Consider the following 9,202-nt stretch of genomic DNA (forward strand, 5'->3'; position numbering starts at 1 on the left):
AGTCCAGTTTGCATTGCTGTGGTGTTTGGCAGCGGAGATGCAAAGATTCTTGGGAATTATTGTGACAAGGGTACATACACTCTCTGACCAGGAAACTCCAGTTCAGACTTGTTTGTTCTCTGGCATGGCATTTTCATCTTATTATATGTTTATTTTGGGTGGTGGGAAAAATCTGTGTTTTTTTTTCTCTCTCTCTCTCTCTCTCGGTTTTATTTATTTATTTATTTTATTTTTCGTTTCTGTACTACTCTGGTTTACTCTTGTTACAGGGATAGTTTTTCCCCAAAACTCCATGTTATTTGTTTCGCTACCAACATTCTTTAAAATATCTTCTTGTTCCACTGAAGAAAAAAGAGGTAAAGAGAGTAAATGATGACAGCATTTTTATTTTGGGATGAACTATCCCTTTAAGATTAAGTTCAGTATTATTGTTTGCTCCTTTTTGTTCAATTGCTTGTGTCCTCATTTGTGAGTTGATTTGTTTAAATTGATTCAGAGTTCCTTTTTGAATCTGGTTATAGAACAAAAAGATTCGAGTGGAGGAGGGAGGCCAGAATAATTGTGCTAAGAATGTGGCTGTGTATGCACTTTGTGGTTTGATCTTGTCATTTTTGTTGTAAAAATGCACTGCTACTCAACTTTCGTTAGGAACATTTTATTTAATTCACCTGAGTAATCTACTGTTTTCATTTTCAAACTCACTTCAACTCCTTCTTCTAAATAAAAAATAAAAAAAATCCCTAATTGGAAAAATTCATGGGTCAGACAAAATAAAACAGAACAATTGATTTTTTTATGGCACCTGTATTGCTGTTTTGCCACATGGCTACACTGTACTGATTGTTAAAGCCAGTGACTAAACATGTTAAAGAGGTTGCTGAGGCCTCTGGTCAAAGAAAATGGGGATGAATCACTGACTCTTTAGATGGGGAATCCACAATATGATTCACAGATTAAACTGACTGCTCCCCTGTGCTTTCTCACACACTTTTTGTCTCTCGTTCTTTTTTGCGAGTTGTTTTAAAAAGTGAGATTTGCCGTTTAGTTTTCTGTATACCGCTGCCAAGGTTATAAGGGGTTAAGGGGAACGTAAATGAAAAAGTAAACAAAGAGATCACCCTCGCATTGCCCATGTTCTAAACATGCACTAGATTTCACATTTCACACTGTATTTTTGAAGCTACAGATCAGTTCATTTAAACATCTGACTTATTTTTTTCTCTTTCCTAAATGGAAATGGGTGTTCGCTATCAGTTGCTCTGGCTGATGAGGTCAGTCTTACCTAGTATAATACTTTCCATCATAACACAACACATTCGCTGCTTTCAAAATAGAAAAATATAGCCTATATATCATCAGGATGTCAACTACAATGGAATCATGTTTCATAGAACATTGGCACTACATCATTTTTAACCACTACAGTTTTGTTATTTTCAAAATTTAGCAGCTTAAATGGACATCTAAGTTACAGCATAAAAATATCCCAGAATGAGTAACAACAGGTTTGCAAGTTCAGCTTAAATTCAGTTGTCACTTAGTAAGGCTAGCTAGTGTGGAACCAAATGTTGGTTATAAATGTCTAAAAGTATTTCCTGTAAGTTCCTGTAAGAAAATATTTGTCCCAGTAAGCAGTTATGACAGCCCATCTCAACTGATGCCTCTTTTAACGGTCAGCCTGTGCAGTGGTTAGTCTGGTGATTCAGTCTCGGGGCAGCACCGTCAAACAATATCATTTACCCCAGCTCAAAGTCTTGCTGTCGGTGAGCTCTCAGCCTCAGACCCTGTGTATTATATGTTAATAAGGGATGGCCCCTTCCACTCATCCAAAGAGGATCCCTTGTTTAGAGACTGCGCTGAGACTCTCTAGCGTTATGCGAGATCGAGATGAATCATGCTTTCTTACATGTGGGGAAAGATGATGTTGAAACCTCTCAAGTCAGTTGCTGCTATATTGCGATATATTGCACAGTAACTTCCCGTATTTAACTGAGTCAGATGCATCGCTAATATCTACAGAGCTCCCATTTAAACACTCACTCCCTTAATATATTGGTGAGATTTGTACTTTGTAGTTTGTACAGTTAGCGACTATAATATGAATAGAACCACTTATGAGTTTTATACACTCAGAGTTCTGGCTGTCCTGAGGTGACTTGCGTACCCTCTTTGTTCAACGTTTAGACCCGTTTAAAAGCATTGAACCTGCAGCATGTATTTGTGTGCTTGAGTGAATGTGCTACAGTGTGTTTTTGTGTCACACAAAAATGGAAAAAGTGAGAAAAGAAAGCTTTTAGTCCAGTAGACGACAGGAAAATAACATTTTAAAATAAGAAAGTCCTCTTCAAAGTAGAGTAAATACTGTGGCAGACGACGTATTAGTCTTTTCAAAAATTCGGCACCCTTAAAAATCTGCCAATACCACAGGCACACCACAGACGCTGATTAAATAGCTGTCTGTATTTATTGACCGACTGTGCTGTGCTACAAATACTGGCATACATTTTATTTTTTAATTTGCTGTTTGCTTGTTTTTCTCTTTACCAGATGTTAAAGTGTGCATTTTTAATGCTCCATGCCAGTAGCTGAATCAAACCATTTTTGCTTGTAGCCTTTCTTCATTTATTCTTAATATGTATTATTTCATTGGTTTATTATTTCACATTCCTGCAAAAGTCTGGTATTTTTAATTAATTAATTTTTACATTTGTTTACTGGAGTTTTAAATGTTGTACTACAAAACAAATAAATAAAGTATTACACACACACACACACACACACACACACATACATACACACATACTTTTAATTCATTTATTTTGTTTCAAATATCAAATTAAGTTCATCCAATCTTGAACACCTTTGAGAATTGCAAATTGTCATATAAAGTGTGCAGGAGGTGCTGCCATTTACATTTACTCAATATGTTTTGTAAGTTGTATCATTTTTCTACAATGTGTGTGAGGTTGTGCAGTGTGTGTGTGTGTGTGTGTGTGTGTGTGTGTGTGTGTGTGTGTGTGTGTGATTGTTTGTGCGGCGTGAGAGGCAGACAGCGCAAGCAAAACTCACAATTGCAAGCAAAACTCACAATCAGCCCAGAGCAGGTCTGCATGTGTGAAGTGTGTTCATGCAAGAGGAAGAGCCGCCTACGCCAACAGGATGATCTGTGACAGCGGCTGGGCATTTGAAACAACACACACATACACTCTCACACACACACACACACTCAAACATGCAACTTTTGCACACAAAACCATCACAAATAACATTAACCACATAAGAAATGTACTAAAACAACTCTAAACGTTGACTATAACAGTCAAAACACTGAGGCTAACAAAATGTACACAAAGAAAAAACATAAACCTAATAAACATAAATAATAGAAAAAATAGACACTGCACACAAAGAATCAAATGGTATAATCTACATTAAACAAGTAACTACAATAACTTATGCAAATATGGCACACTTAACCTGAATGATTATAATACAGCAGTGCTATAGTTAGTTCTTGTGACGTTTCGATTTTTCTAAACACCAAAGAGCCGTGTTTAAACCATCACAAACATCAGTAGCGTTACATACACAGTGCGACTCGAGCACTCCACAACTGCTTTAAATATTCATCCCACTGAGTGAATATAATAAGAGATGCTCATTAATTAGATTTAGAGCGGATCAGCACAATCCTTTATATGGTGTTCTGCCACTTTTTGATAACACTCTCTGCCATATTTCTTATTTAAACACGTATTCTTTCATTTACCTTTAATGCTTTTTTTAGCACTAAGTCCAGCTCTCTGGCTTTTGATGTCTTGTTAACAAATTACTGTATATGACATCATATACGTCTACTGATGCTGGTTTAAAAAAAAGCTTTGCTTTAATCCTGTGTAAGGAATAGAGCGACACATTTGTTCAGTTTGACTTGGCTCTCATTTTTTTTTGTTCTGTTGGAAAATGTAGACCATCCCAGTCAGTCATGTGTTGTCTGGATGAGGAATGCGGGGATTTATTAACTCACTTGCAGCAGCAGGTACCTGTCTGAAAAATACCTGGGGCCCCCTTCAACCCCCTTCGACCTGTTCATCTGCTTCTCAGCTTTTCCCTCTGATTTGTCATCACCTTTTATAGATGTGGTTTCTTACTCCGATGACAAGCTTGGAAACCTGGTGATTGAATGTTATGGTGAGTGTGTGTCAAAACCCTCCATCTCTCCTAAGGAACAATCATTTTTTTCCAGAAAGTGAGGAACCGTCTTTGCCCTAGTTCTCTCTCGCTGTTGCTTTTTTTATAGGATGAACTTTTGTATTATGGTTGCCGTTGACTGGTTTTGTCATGCCAGCAATATCGTCGCACTTGCTATATTGCTGAGAACATCCACTATCCAATTGAGCATGTGAAGAAACAGTCATATTTTCACAGCATTAATCAGAACCCTGCTGGGACGACCTGTTAAAAAAGTTTGGCTGCTTGCTTAACATCAGACTCCCGGCCTGCTAAAGTAATTACCACACTTGCTCTGTTGCCTTCTGGGATATAGAACATGTGTTTTAACAAAGGATCAGTTTTATACAGGCCTTTCATAGTGCTCTAAAAGCCCAAGCCAACAGGCTAAAGGAAATGTAGTCAAAGGCCATTAAACTCATAATGAACTGATGCAACTGCCTTCACCAAAGCCTCGCAGTTAAAGCAGCGGAGGATGCTTTTATAGCCTGTGTTGTGGTCATCTTAATAAGACTGCTGCTGTCAGAATTTACATCCTCACGCTCACAGACGCACACTTTTTTTCCTAAGTGGGCACATACCAAAGTTTTTTTATTTTATTTTATATCCTCTTCTATCTGTCTTTTATTTCCAGCAGCCCTAGAGGATGATGTCTGTACTCGACTTTACACAGCTCAACACTGCCCTTCTATGGTTATATACAGGAACTGATTTTTAAAACGCTCAATATGAACGTTCACACTAAAGTTTGGGGACCGCAATTTCATATAAATACTGTTCTTCTGAACTTTGTGCTCATCTAAGTATCCTGAAAAAAAATGTTCCACAAAGCTAAAGACTGTGGTCATGTGCTGCTGAGAAATCAGCTTTGCCATCACAGGAATACACTACAATATAAAATATAATCAATAAAAAAAAAATTTATTTTACATTGTTTTAATATTTGACAGAATTACTGATTTTGTGGTATTTTTGGTCAAATAAGTGGGCTGGAGAGACGTCTTTTGAACAGTATACCAGTCCTTGAAATAATATCTTCTCCTAAATAATCTAAATAATGTCTCTTTTTGTGTGTTTCAGTGAATGAGATCATAGGCAGAGACATGTCTCAGGCCCCAGAGGCTCATGGGGGCTCGCCAGCTGCACACAGTCAATCCTAGCCCACAACACACCCGTCAGACTCTCAGACAGTCTTCCCAGGACTCCAGAGCCGGGCAACGAGATTCCACCCAAAGCCAGCGTCTGCCCCATAGTCCAAAAACAGCCCTTCCTAATGTAGATCCAGAAGCAATTTGAGCGACAATCATTGCTTCCTCTAGATTCACAAACACAGCTTTGGCTGTAAACGATAACAGCCGGGAGAGTTGGGGTTATATACTGTACGCATGCACACAAAATCAGGTGTACTGTACATATACACATACACAGGCGTGGTTGAGTGGGAGTAAATTTGGATTTGTGGTGTTCTCCTGGAAATGAAACCAATAATTCAGGGCTCTCTGACAGCATGATGTATTATTATCTGTAGCTCGGATTGGCTAGCTATGCAGTCGAGCACCCTCATCCCTGACCGGAATATGCAGTGCACAGCAGCAGTTCTACAGTCACTTTAGTGGGATAGTTGAGGGGTGCTTGAAGCCTGATAGAGGCCAAGTCACGCACGCCGCCTTACCAGCGAAATCTCCCGCCTTTTTCTCTGACAATTCTCCCAGTGCTGCCCCCTAGTGGACGGGCTCTCGGGCGCAGCACTGAGTCTGTAGTAATAACATGCAACATTCCACATGTCTAGTGACCTTTCTGAGCTGTAGATAATCTGTTTAATGATTGGCCCATTTCCTATTCAGGTTGAACAAATGCCTTATGTAGTAGCTGTGATTGTGAACAAGCTTTCTGCTAACAATATACCTATATATTAGTTTGTTTTGTTGTTTTTTTTGAGGAGGAGGATGACACGGTTGAATCCAGTGTGAGTATTTTATACTTAGAAAGTAGCTGAGCTTCATCTTTTGTTCTGGAGTGCTGTGAATCGTGTTGAATCTTACTTTCACTGTTCTTTGCTTTAAAAGTCAAAAGAATTGTTCTCGGACTCTAAAGATAGCATACATGTTTTGTTTATAGTTGCATGGGAAGATGAACTCATGACCGTAGACCAAAAGGTCTGGAGATAATAAAGCTCATGTATATATATATATATATATATATATATATATATATGGGCTTCATGTGCATTGAACTCAAAGACAATAATATGTTGACTATGCTGAGACTCGCTTTGTGCCTTTGATTAGAGAAATGGTTATGCATAAACAATTGCATTGGACAGTTAAAAAAAAAAACATTGCAGGTTTGATGTCAGGGAAATAACTATATTTAATTGATTGATTTGTATTTTTTTTAAAAGGTTGCATCCTGACAATCAACATGTCTTACTATAGAATGACTTGGAAGCCGCTCTCGGGTTTGTATCCCCGCTGCATTCTGGGGCAAAAAGGTTCAAATCCAAACCAGCTTCCAAACCCCTCAGTCCATCTTAGACGATGATAGTGCTCATTTTTGCTCGCAATTAGTTCTCTGTGTGGACAAAAAACAGTGGAGTGAGCAAGTTTCCTCTGTACTTCACTCACTGGGTCAGACACAGAGGACGGACACTGCCAGAGCAGATACCGTTTGAAGCAAACAATTCTTTGAGTTTCTATTGGCTCCTTGCCTTAAATTTTGCCTTTAAATTTTCCTATGAAAACTGGCACAATTCGATTAAGACACTTGTTTTGTTTTTTTCTATTGTTTTTCAGTCTTTGAGACATATAGCTGTAACCATGACTGTTAATTATGTTTGAAAAAGACAAAAAAAAAATATATATATATATATGCTATGCACTATAAACCTGCCTTCAGCCTTTGTAAAAAATAATAATACAAAAAAAGGAAAGCAAACCTTGATGCCTCTAGACTAGATGCTGTAAAGATGCTTCTTCGTAGAGTAGTACGCCAGACAAGAGTTCCGTTTGTCAAGATGTCTGTTCATGCACAAAGCAAGCGTCTTAACGGTTTTGTGCGTATGCGCTTATGTCAGTTTGTATCCAGTGAATTGAAGAGATTTGTTTTGTATCTTAAAAAAGCTCTTTGAATTTGAATGGTGTAAAAGCACACTGATACATTAGGCTATGCAAGGACAGACAATATGATGGGGTGACATTTTCAAACATACAAATAGCAGGTTTGTTTGTTAGTCTTGCATCTATACAGTAAGTATATATATTTTGTTGTATGTAAACCCTTACATATAGTGACAGGTGTTTTCAATGCCACTTTGACTATTTAATTTAAACTATCAAATATACGGTAGGAAAGCCTTAACTTGTGTTAAAATGCAATTTTAGAGAATGTGTGTCATAAGGTTTGAGTTTGATTTAGGTTTAGTGTTTTTTGAGAATCAAGACAAAAATACAAGCAAAAAAAAAAAAAATATATATATATATATATATATATATACATATATATTATGGACGGGGAGTTCTGGGATGAAGCAGGTTCCCTAGATAAGCACCTATTTTCATTCTCTAGAAACCAAAGATCGAACAATGTGTTCCCATTTTACAGACAGATGACAATGCAAACACCAGAACTCTATTTTTGATACTTTGAAATGGATGTCATTCCTAACGTTTGGGTAGCTTGAATTGTTTGTAAAATAAAAGTACAGGTTCAGTTGATGTTTACGGAGCCTTGTATTATCGTTTCATGTACATTTTGTATTTAACATTTTGTAATTTTTAAGACTGCAGTGCTTTTTGAAATTATTCAAAGGGAACACAGTGCGGCATAGGCTCTTCTGAGGTAGTGTATCAATAAAAAGAATAAAATGTCTCTCTTTTTGTCAGTTTGTCATTGTGTTCTGGATTGGTCTTGATGCATCAAGAATGAAATGTTTAGTGAATGGACTGCCCCCAGGATAACCACATACACACTCAATATACACAAAAAAGGTACAAAGCTGTCAGCGGAGTGAAACCCTAAGGTACATCTCTGTACCTTATCCCTAAATAGTTTATATCAGTACCTAAAGGTACATAATACTTTAAAATTACATATTAGTACCTAAAGTGTATATTTTAATATATTTTGAAAGGGGACTGTCCCAGTGACAGTGTTTTTTTAAAACAATCACATCATGCTGCTGATCACCATTGTTTTTTTGGTAACTTTACAATAAGGTTCATTAGTTAACTACTTTAGTTAACATGAACTAAGCATGAACAATACTTCTACAGCATTTATTAATCTTAGTTCATGTTCATTTCAACATTTATTAATGCATTATTAAAATCAAAAGTTGTGCTTGTTCACATTAGTTAATGCACTGTGAATTAACAATGAACTAACAATGAACAACTGTATTTTCAATAACTAACATTAACAAAGATTAATAAATACTGTAATAAATGTATTGTTCATTGTTTGTTCATGTTAGTTAATACATTAACTAATGGAACCTTATTGTAAAGTGTTACCGTTTTTTTTTTTAGTATGAGTAATTATTCCAGGGATGCTTCAATTATAAACTATTGATTTGATTCCGTGTTATAGGGCAGTGTTTCTCAACCGGGGGTATGCGTACCCTTAGTGGTCCGTCACGTAATTGCAGGGGATCCGCTGAATCATTACAAAAATTTTTTTTTGTTATCATAAACTGACACGTTATTTTATTGTATATTGACACTAACCTAAAATTGACTGGTTTTGATAATTATATTAAAGTTCAAGTTACTGTAGGTGTGTTTTATAGTTGCCGCCATTTTTAAACATTCGCGTGAAGAGCTCATAAGGGCTCTTTGGAGAACAGAGCAGCCACTATGAACTAGTAGCTGTCACGATAATTACTACAACTTATCACCACATGATATATGGACATGACCGTGATACGTTTTAGTATATTGCCCATTGTGTTTAAATGGGTGTTTGTTTACATGAA

This window comes from Sinocyclocheilus grahami, unplaced genomic scaffold, assembly GCF_001515645.1.
Source record: "Sinocyclocheilus grahami isolate Dianchi unplaced genomic scaffold, SAMN03320097.WGS_v1.1 scaffold358.1, whole genome shotgun sequence".
NCBI classification, from domain to species: Eukaryota; Metazoa; Chordata; class Actinopteri; order Cypriniformes; family Cyprinidae; genus Sinocyclocheilus; species Sinocyclocheilus grahami.